This window comes from Dreissena polymorpha, chromosome 6 (genome assembly GCF_020536995.1).
Source record: "Dreissena polymorpha isolate Duluth1 chromosome 6, UMN_Dpol_1.0, whole genome shotgun sequence".
Taxonomy (NCBI): Eukaryota; Metazoa; Mollusca; class Bivalvia; order Myida; family Dreissenidae; genus Dreissena; species Dreissena polymorpha.
The window spans coordinates 55111244-55123294 of record NC_068360.1 but is presented as its reverse complement, the minus strand read 5'-3'; the positions used below and the strand labels follow the sequence as shown (position 1 = coordinate 55123294).

Sequence of the window (12051 nt, the reverse complement as noted above, 5' to 3'; positions counted from 1 at the left end):
AAAGGACTATGTCACACTTACAAGGTTTGGATATTCGTATATGGTTGATCATGTTTTGCATCAACGACATTGCTTGCTTAACAATGAAGTTATTGTATTTACAAATTTAATAGGGCACTAAACCCTTCTTGATTATTAAACAACCAACGGCGTCTTTTTTATGTAAGGCAATCAAAATTCGTTCCAAACACCTGACTCTCATTTATTTGAACTTATCTAAGGATTGTCATATTTTACTCCTGCACCTGATGTTAAATATGATTTATTAATCAGAAATGAATCAAGATCATCGCGACAAAAGCCATTAAATACCTAGTATACTAATTTATTGATACCAACGCTATAGTGGTTCTTACAATTAACACCATTATTACAAAAATTCCACCTGATGCGTTACCGTTTTAAGTTGCATACGCACGTTTGATATGTTGTGACAAATTGAAATGTATACATAAAGTTTCCACTAACAATCTTCGCTTTATTCTAATAATCACGTTTGCAAATAGTGAGAGCTAAATCGGTGGCTCTCCGGAATCCTTTGTCGTGTTTAGAACAATATTTTCCTTAAACGGAACCTCTTCCTAAATCGTTGAGTAAATGTTAAAACCATTAAAAACCAGACTTGTTTTGGGAGACGGAAAACTACAACGGGCGAGGCATGGTATGGTATTGCGCAAGGGGGGGTTAGAGGGTTAGGGTTAGGGTTTGGGTTAGTATTTGGGGACACTAACCCGACCCCTAACCCTAACCCTTACCCTAACCCTTTTTTGGGGTTATCACCCCTGACCATGCCTCGCCCGTTGTAGTTTTCCGTCTCCCACTTGTTTTATCTAAAAGGCTTATACAACTATATTTAAATAAAAATAAGTTGCGAGGAGAGTGGTTTAGTTTACCCCTATCGATTTTGTTTTAATACATTGTGCTTAAATATTTTGAAATATATATTATCCATTTAATCAACAGATACTGCATCGCCCATCTTAAATAAAACATGACCCTTGTTCCAGATGGATTTTTCAGACAGGCCACTTGTTTGAATGATATATAAGTATAAGTTGTCAGCAACCACTGTACAAGTGCGAGATCATATGATTATTAATAAAAACTCATCAAATGAGGTCAAGCTAAATGGATGCGTGTTTTGTTATTGATTTTTTACTATCGCTAACTTTGAAAATATGCAGCAAAGGCTTATTCAAACACAGAAAGAAAATATAGACCATGCATTCGCACTAATTCGCTGTATAATTAGGTATTACTAATAGCGGAAATTTATAGCATAAATTAATTGCCATCCTCACCGCTACAGGACGTTTGCATTTCATTATATATTACATATTTTATACTATAAATGCTTCCCCTAACTTCAAAGACAAGTAAATGATACATTGTTATTAAGTATCAAACATAAAAATGAATCAATTATGGCACTAAAGTGATGGTGTCAGGTCATCATAAATCTCAATATTAATTTTTTGTGCTTTAAACATCTCACAATTGTACCGCAACTAAATTACCAACTAAGACACATTCATTTAGTTTCGCTTCATTACAGCAATTGTGCAAACTAATTTGATTAAACGAAACGCATAAAAACAATGGATGACACTTGTTCTCCAATAATTTAAAGCTATTTCTGTTCGATGGCGATGTCTTGATTCGATTTCGCCGCCGCTATATACGGTTGGAGGCCCGACGTTTAAACCGATGTCTTCCCCACAATTCATGTACAGTTTATAAACGTATCCTAAACGTGAACCGTGGTTGCTCGAAGCAGATTGATGGCCACTCTTTGTTAACTAGCTCAGCAGTACATTCGAACATTTCAAAGAAGGTTAAACATAATTATCAGCAATCTCTTTTGGCGGATGGGTGTTTGTTTTTAGTCAAAGCTATATAGCAAAAGGCGACATATTTAAAAACTGTGACTAATATGCCATAATGATGACGTCACAAAGTCAATGCTGAACGCGATGTTACTCGTAATATGTTTTCTGCTTGTGTAAAATTATCGATACCAGATTTAAACCTTTATCTAAAACCGAAGAAGTATAAGCCACTTCACAGAAAATAAATGATTTTTATGCACATTAATTTTAAGTAGATGTAAAACACAAACTTTTACTTCCATCATATATTTATTCGAGAACACGCATTCCATTCTAAGCAATATATTTACACACAAATACAAAACGTTAAGCATAAAATGTTGATAAACTATTTATAAAAATATTTCCGTCATAAATTTTTAACCCGAATCGAAATGTAATGCCATCATTTTATGTTTTATATATGCACTATTTAAACATGGAATTTAACATTTAACATCAAGTATAATGAGTGGTGTGATGCTTTTTTAAAGGTAGTTTAGCAAAATAATGTATTGTTAGATGTTTACTCTGAGTAGTCAAACATGGATGTTATTGCGATGACTATGTTCTAATATTCATGTTACGCTTATACATAGGTTAAAATGTTAAAATGTTTACATAAGGAATATTTATAAAATACATACCTGGTTATATCTTATCAACTGACATATTTCAGTCTTAAGAGGCAGTACGCAGTATAACTAGTCTGTGTGATGTGGATTTTACATATTCTCGATCTTTCTTAGACCTAGCTTGTCGATCAATTCTCAAAAGATACGTCGCTTAGTTGATCGTTTAATAACGTTCGAAGATTGCCCATATTTTGTTCACTACGAATAGGTCAACATCATGTAATCGTTTTAATGCATGTCTACTACTTACGACGATAGTACAATTAAGCTACACTTTTAGTTAACTTAAAGTATCTTTTGGCATTATGTTTACATTTTCTGTCTGCACACTTTTGATTTACATCATTGTTAATGTGCATTTAAATCGGTTTTAATTTCTTATCATGTGTATTTACCTTTTTGAAACGGTGATCCCTGTTAAAGTCATGTTTTGTTCAAAGATGGTGTTCTATTAAAACATAAGAGGATAAGAACACAACAAGCTGCCTTGTTTCTGTATTTTTCCATTTGTTTCTATATCAACGTTTAATAAAGTGTTTTATCAAACTGTTGTACATAGTTCATGATATAGCTATTTATTCATAATGTAAAGAATGGGTCACCTAATGGTTATGTACTATATACTTTATCTTACCATTTTTAGGTTAATGTACACAACTGTATTTCACAAAAAAGCTTATTTGGCTGAATGCTTGGTAATAAGATAACACCATTAGCAGCGGAAAAACAAGATACGAGTAAATGTTACTTTTATTATATTCAGCTGTATGAATGTTTGTAATCAAGGTCAGGTAAAGGCTACGTAAGTTCCCGCGCCTTCATAGTTAAGTATTTAATTGAGCTACGTCGTAAATAAACTTGTACGCATATTTCTGTATTTGTGAAAATAATAAGTGAAAACAATACTGACCAAACTGTATTATTTTGATACATTAACGGCCACCAGAAAAACTTTGCGAAACCGAAATTTCGCAAACTTAAGTACCCTTTTTCTTAAAGATTTGCTACTTTGAGACATAGTATGCGATAAAAGTCTTATTGTTGATTAATAATTGGTTATTTTCACTCAAAAAACGCGTTTTCTTCACTATGAAATTTATAAGCAAAGTTGGGGTTCCCATGGGATTTTTGCATTTTCCCATGGGATTTTCGATTTTCCCATGGGATTTTTTCTCCCATGGGATTTTTTTTCTCCCATAATTTGCAAATGGGAGAAAAATCCCATGGGATTTTGAACATTTTAAAAAACGTGTTTTATTTGCGTTTGCAAGTATTTTAACGTTATTTAAGGACTGTATATTGGTTTTATGCCAATTATATATAAAAATATTTAGTAATAAAAAAATCCCATTTTAAAATGGGAGAAAAAAATCCCATGGGATTTTTTTCTTATTTTGAGAGATTTATTCATGAAACTTTCAGAAACATCATATTTTATGAAATGATGAACAACTACGATATTGTAATGCGTTTAGTTGTGTTAAAAAAAAAAAAAAATCCCATGGGATTTTAAATCCCATGGGATTTTTTCTCCCATGGGATTTTTTCTCCCATGGGATTTTTTCCAATGGGATTTTTCAGTTTCGTAAGCCGAATAAGTTTCTTAATGCGAAAAACACCAATAAAGGAAATAATAATTATAATTTTGAATAATAAGTTGAATAATATAAATAACATGAATATTTTTAAAATGAGTTACAATTAAAGGTTTATGCTAGTAGAACTTATCATTTCTTGTTCGAGCAGATGGTTGAGTCCAATTGGTGAGTATGCCAGCTTGCTCGGAAAACTCATTGTATATTTAGACTACTACTTATAAAACAAAGTCGGGTTTTCAACATCTGTTTTCGGCATAAAAATTGTTATTCCAAACCAGATTTTACGAACTTTACTGTACAAAATACCGTTAGGGCCACCGTGGTTACTCATTAAAATCCAGAGGGCGAGAATGCGAGAACGCGAAAGTACGATGACGACAGTGCGACAATACGATGGCGACAATGCGTTCGTACGATTGCGAAAACGCGCTAGTACGATGACGACAATGCGACAGTGCGACAATACAATGGCGGCAGTGCGATAGTACGGGGCGACAATGCGATAGTCATATCGTACTGTCGCCGTGGTATCATCGCAATGTCGCCATCGTTCTATCGCATTGTCGCCATCGTATTGTCGCACTGTCGCCATCGCATTTTCGAATTGCCGCAATCATACTATCGCGTTATCGCATTGGCACCATCGTACTATCGCACTGTCGGCTATCGCCATCGTATTGTCGCACTGTCGTCATCGTATTTTCGCACTGTCGTCATCGTATTATCGCACTATCGAACTGTAGTATTGTCGCCATCGTACTATCTCACTGTCGCCATCGTATTGTCGCACTGTCGTCATCGCACTGTCTGATTGTCGTCATCGTATTATCGCGTTCTCGCATTGTCGCCATCGTACTATCGCATTGTCGCCATCGTATTGTCACCCTGTCATCATCGTATTGTCACATTGTCGCCATCGTACTATCGCGTTCTCGCGTTCTCGCCCTCTGGATTTTAATGTGTAACCACGATGGCACTAACGGTATTCCGTAATACTGCTAAAGCACAGTATGATTAGGTATGGCAAGCGGTTCGACGCATAATCCCAAGAAACTAGGTTTCTCATGAGAACCTAGGTTCTCATGAAAACCTAGGTTTTCATATGAGAACCTAGGTTCTCATGAGAACCTAGGTTTTCAAATGAGAACCTAGGTTTTCATGAAAACCTAGGTTCTCGTTTGAAAACTTTGGTTCTTGACGCCATGTGCAATCTTCAAGCGAAAACCTAGGTTCTCATTCTGAGAACAGAATGAGAACCTAGGTTCTCAGAATGAGAACCTAGGTTCTCATGAGAACCTAGGTTTTCAAATGAGAACCTAGGTTCTCATGAGAACCTAGGTTTTCCAATGAGAACCTAGGTTCTTTTGAAAACCTAGGATACCAAACGAGAACTTAAGTTCTCAGAATGAGAACCTAGGTTCTCATGAGAACCTAGGTTCTCATGAGAACCTAAGTTCTATGTGTGTATGAGAACCTAGGTTCTCATGAAAAACCTAGTTTCTCATGAGAACCTAGGTTCTCAAGCGTAAACCAAGGTTTTCAAATGAGAACCTAGGTTCTCATGAGAAACCTGGTTTCTTGGGATTTTATAAACCTTGGTTCTCATGAGAAGCTAGGTTCTCATGAGAACCTAGGTTCTCGTGAGAAACCTGGTTTCTTGGGATTTCAATAACCTAGGTTCTCATGAGAACCTAGGTTCCCGGAGAACCTAGGTTCTCAGAGAACCTAGGTTTTCAGAGAACCTAGGTTCTCTGAGAAACCTAGTTTCTTGGGATTATGCGTCGAACCGCGTGCCATAATTAACCTCCAGTTGTCTCCCATTGCTTGGTACACGCTGGCGGCATATGTGTAACATGAATAGAAATAGGCGTGAAACCGTGAATGTTTTTCCCCAAGAGCATTTTCTGAACAATGTTCAGACAATGCTCAGTAATATTCTACGAAACTTATCTGTTGAATATTTGTGACCACAGGCATTAGCCGTCAGTGACCGCCTCTTGTTCATGTTTCCGTGCATGGGTGTTATTTAGGAATGAAATTAGTAAAGTAATCGGTCGACATTGGTCTGAACACGTTAATAAAAAATTGAACTGTTTATGGAATACATCTTTAATTGTAAATATTATTTTGAGACTAAAAATTCAGATCAATCGTTACATAATATATTGTTACAGCATTAAATGAGTTTCAAATATTCAATTCCCTTGTTCGGGCCTCAAACGACTGTACGGTACAGTTTTCTATTTTAAGTATGTCTGTGACCTACATGTAGGAAGCAATCATTATGGTATAAAATACAAGTTTTATCCCTATTGATTATGTGTAATAATGTATTATTCAAAAGTAAGATATCGGCAACACTGCAAGAAAACTTTATGCGCTAAAGACTTTGCAAACATATTTCAATAACTTGAGATATCTGCAAAAATAAAGTTCTTAACGGCGTGTTTTCATTCTGTCCAGCCCGTGTGTAATCATATGTGAACCCCATTGATCCTGCGCCCTGAATAATATGTGTCCCGTATTCCAAACGAGCAAGTTTACGCCGTCCGACGCGTAATTATGAAAACCTATGTTCTCTGAGAACCTAGGTTCTCAGAGAACCTAGGTTTTCAGAGAACCTAGGTTTTCAGAGAACCTAGGTTCTCAGAGAACCTAGGTTCTCAAAGAACCTAGGTTCTCAAGAGATCCTGGGTTCTATGAGAACCTTGGTTCTCATAATGAGAACCTAGGTTCTCATGAGAACCTAGGTTTTCTGAAAACCTAGGTTCTCAGAGAACCTAGGTTCTCAGAGAACCTATGGTTCCCAAATGAAAACCACGGATATGGCAAGCAGTTCGACGCATAATCCCAAGAAACTAGGTTTTTCATGAGAACCTAGGTTCTCATGAAAACCTAGGTTTTCAAATGAGAACCTAGGTTCTCATGAGAACCTAGGTTTTCAAATGAGAACCTAGGTTTTCATGAAAACCTAGGTTCTCGTTTGAAAACTTTGGTTCTTGACGCCATGTGCAATCTTCAAGCGAAAACCTAGGTTCTCATTCTGAGAACCTAGGTTCTCATTCTGAGAACTTAGGTTCTCATGAGAAACCTTGTTTCTTGGGATTATGCGTCGAACCGCTTGCCATAATTAGGTCACTCCCAATGCTCAAATCTCTATGTCTATTTTAGTAACAACACAATAATTGTAATGAGGGCCTAGACGAGTGGGAACTCATTGATAAAATGTTTACATTATATGCATTGATATTGAGTTTTACGCATGATCACACATTTTGAATTCTTATTTTATTTTTCCAATGTGTAACCGTACGCACAGAATTTAAGTCTACTTTTTTACTAAATTTAATTCAATTTTTTACGACTTTAAGCGTCTTATCTGGAGCTCTGCATACATGCATTAGTAGCATATATTGAAATATATCCATAGACTTTCTTTGGTTATTGAAGGTAAATTACTGTACAAAAATTATGGTTAGTCATTAACCAAAAAAAAGTTAAGTCTACAAACACGCGGTTAATTTCGGTTCAGTAGCAAATATCTTACAAAGGTGCGCAACTTCTCCTATAACATAAAATTTCCGTTATACGCCGTAAATTTCCGTAGTCCTCCGTAGCATTTCGGAATGACTGTCAATTGACATCATTGTATCATGCATGATAGTATGTTGCTTTGTGCTTGGGTGAAACTCACATCTTACCATCGCGTTAATTTATTCAACGCATTAATATTTGATTTCATTATGCACTGCGCCTATTGCACAAGTCTCTCTGCACAAACCAACATACACATATGCAGCATGCAATTAACGAACAAGAATGTTGCATCTGTACACATGCATGATACCATTAAGCAGAATGTAAATAGACATTGGACATCAGGCAAGATGTAAGTGTCATCAAGCATGAACAGGTGTCTACATACTAATTGAAAGTACCATCAAGAATCATGACACAGTCACAAAGAAGGATGTAATTTTTACCTAAATACCCTTCCATATTTGTCGGCACTGTGTGTTTGCTTAATTTCACTGAAGAACGTCTACTGGTAAATCTTACAAAAAAAGTGCTAAATAAGACTGAGTAGCAATTTTTTCGGCGTTGCTGTTTAACGTCAAATTTGGCCTTTCAACGAACTTCTTAAAAGCCCATTGAATTTTAATGAAGAAGTTTCCCGCTTGTAGGTCCGAATGAATTAAATCAAAGTTTGCAATTGGCAATTTGATAGAAATCCCCATAAAACATTGCACATAGCTTTCTGAAATAAACAGGCCACATTGAACGCATTCACGATATCCAACAGCTCTCTTTGCAAAGACCTATCTAGTGTTTCTTGGCCGTGTAAGATCTATAATTAGAACATCGTCACCTAAACATCTACTAATAGAAGAGCATATTTTGGGGAAACAAATTCAATAAGAGAATAAAACGTCCACGATCAATAATGTGTAGTTTGTTAAAGATATCACGGCAGTAAAAACATAGCACTTTAAAGAGACCACAATCTGGTACATTTGGTCAATTGTTGCGTCCGTGGCGGACAATACATTTTTAAAAAGAAAGCGTACACAAAAGCAAACACAAAGTTCTTCGTAAGCTTGTTTTAATCTTAAAAACACATAATCGACAGTCATTCCAGTCAAATACAATACTAACAGTCAGCACTCTAGAGATCAAAATTGCGGATATAAATATTTAATTCAGGGATATCAAGTGTATCAAGTTCGAATTCCGGAAAAAATAGCCGGTAGTCTGGGGCATTAGGTCCCTTACAGGGATAAAAGGTAAATCCCCGCCCGAGCCGTAGCTAACTGATTTATTGTAGTCTTTCTAGTTCTAATTTCTGGTGAGTACAATGCGGAATATTACGGATATTTGCAACATGTCGAAGATTTTCGGAAAGTAGCGAAGAGGTTTTCGTCAGTTAATATTCATGTCCGTGCCGGCCGCTAACTTATCAGAATCAATAAAAAAGAACCAGGAAAAATCGGTACCGATCGCAAATTTCCGGAATTCCGATAAAGCTTCAACATAATTTGTTCTCAAATGATCGCGAACTCGAACGAATCTGTCCCTACGCCTCCAACTCCCTTTAAATCTCATCGGACGTACATTGATCTCAAAATCTATCCTTGACGACTCAAATCATATTTCCTGAATAGTTTGGCCTATTGACGTCCCTGTAATTATAACAATGGTCTTTTGGATAAACACCGCTAAGTTGTTGCAATATAATAACCGTTTAAAATAGTTACCGGTTTTCATTTAATAAAATGATTAAGTCATATTCGAGATTTCAGCGATTGCCAATATTTTGCTTTTGTTTCTCATAAGCATATGGTGCTTGGTATCTGCTATTGACTCCTATGTAGATTGCAAATATTACATAACCCTTACAGCGGCCGAGCGCAGATATCTGCATTTGGCCGCTAAAAAGAAAAATCTTTGCGCATTAATTTAATTCAAATCTCATTATCATAATCAAAATCATCATCATCGTCGTCGTCGTCACTACTACCACCACCACCATCATCATCATCATCATCTTCTTCTTCTTCTTCTTCTTCCTCCTCCTCCTCCTCATCATCATCATTAACAACAACAGCAACACCAACTTAACATCATCATCAAACAACAATAAACATCGGTAGCATACAATGTGCTTCATCAACCATACATAATTATATGCGTTAAAACACCATAATAGAACAGCATGAATGAAGCTGTCTATTACTCTTTTATATTTCCTATACCAATAATTTTTTTTCGTTAATTGAAGGACTAGTTGAAATCTTCTATAAAAGCCCTCCCACCCCCCCCAAAATAAAAAAAAATAAAACATAATAATAATAACCCTAGCAAACAACAATAAACATAGGTTAGTTAGTATACACTGTGCTTTAGTATGGTGTACGAACTGGTCCAAAACTATTCTAAACTGTCCGAGACAGTTTAGAAACCGTCCGGGACGGTTTGTAAACTGTCCCGGACTGTTTACTAAACTGTCCCGGACAGTTTACTAAACTGTCCCGGACAGTTTACAAACTGTCCGGGACGGTTTAGGAAAGTTTTGGACCGTTCGTGCGCATAAACCGTCCGGGACGGTTTAAACTGTCCGGGACGGTTTAGTAAACTGTCCGGGACAGTTTAGTAAACTGTCCGGGACGGTTTAAACTGTCCGATACGGTATTATTTATATCAACCAATCAGAACACTCCTTGCAATAATGCTTTACTTTAGAAGTCGTAATGTAATATCGTTGTCATCTCGAGCGACGCTATTTTTCTCAGACAAAACATGATTTTAAAAATATTCAATCAATAATTGCTGCCAAAAACGCCAGAGTTAAAAATGATTATTTTATGTACTCGAAATAAATGTATTTGCCCACAAAGTATTTCTGACATTGGTAACGAATTTCTTCTTTTACAGTCGATGCCCTGAAACTGTCGAGTAGGTGTAAACTCGGGATATGATGTGGTCATTCTGTTCACATTTCTAGCCAGAGCATCCAATCTTGTCAGTGAAGAGTTAATCACCTAAAGGGACCTATTTGTCTCTAAAATTCTTGTAATGGAATTTAACACCTCCCGACAAGTCTCTAAAAACCGATCTCTGTCCATATTCGCGTACAAATGATAAATTATCGAACAATCACTCGAGTAAACGTTACTAAAACGGAAATTCTCACTTTCGAAATGGCACACAAATGCGAAGTGTTCTGATTGGTTGATTGACTCCTCCTAAGAACCTTTGCCGTACTAAAATTTATGCCTGTAAACCGTCCGGGACAGTTTAGGAAACCGTCCCGGACAGTTTCCAGGAAACCGTCCCGGACAGTTTCCTAAACTGTCCCGGACGGTTTGTAATACACAAAATAAATCGCCCGGTACAGTTTACAGACGCACGAGCGGTTCAAAAGTAAGAAACTGTCCGGGACAGTTTAGTAAACTGTCCGGGACAGTTTACAAACCGTCCCGGACGGTTTATAAACCGTCCCGGACAGTTTAGAATAGTTTTGGACCAGTTCGTACACCATACTTTAGCAACCATGCATAATGAATGTTTATGACTTCGGACCGTTGTGATCAAATTTAAAAAAGCAAGATGGTATGTATGCGGAACACAACACATAGATAATTATAGTTTTATACCTTAAACGTAGTTCATCAAAATAAAGATAAGTTATTATCTATGTAATACTTAAATTAGGTTTATAACGTATGCATATTTGTCTAAAACTTGTGAAATGTGATTCGTAAGCCGACGACAACATTATCATTCGGACCCTTCTCCCCACCTAACAATCGAGATTAAACACCTGTGGAGATCCCGATCTTATCAATGAATAAACCGGTTCAATGATGTCAAGTCAAATAAAACATACTATTACTATCCAAATAAATATCTATCAAAAAATGTAAATTGATATACCTACTTAACTAAAACTAAACTTAAACGATTAGCAAGAAAAATATATAAAGAAGAAGCAGGCAAAGTAGGCAAATTAATTGTAACATATGTTTTCTCAGTCTCCCACTGTTGAACAATATAAATAGTATTTATCGCCACCCCAAAAGGGATCTTTATCACACGTTTGGCTCAACTAATATATAATTGTGACAGGACAAACTGTCAACAAATACCTTGTTAATGTTTTATACATAACTCCAATCAAAGGTCAACTTCCAAGGAAACTGCGGCATGTTAAAACAGTTGATTATGACAAAATGTTGTTTAGTACAAATCAGTACAATAGCGTCTGTTATGTGGCCTATACTAATCCAGTTAAATAAAACTTTAATCGCAGACAAGTTTAGATTCTTTACACCTTTAAAGGGGCCTTTTCACAGATTTTGGCATTTTTTTTAACTTATTCATTAAATGCTTTATATTGATAAATGTAAACATTGGATCATAAAAGCTCCAGTAAAAAATCAAGAAAAAAAA

The 12051-nt window shown here is 36.1% G+C and overlaps 2 pseudogenes; both read right to left on the bottom strand.

The window, feature by feature from the left end:
• Window positions 1-10037: 10037 nt before the first annotated feature.
• LOC127836747 (small nucleolar RNA snR44) lies at window positions 10038-10266 on the bottom strand (annotated as a pseudogene).
• Window positions 10267-10864: 598 nt separating this feature from the next.
• LOC127836748 (small nucleolar RNA snR44) lies at window positions 10865-11062 on the bottom strand (annotated as a pseudogene).
• Between the last annotated feature and the right edge of the window lie 989 nt (window positions 11063-12051).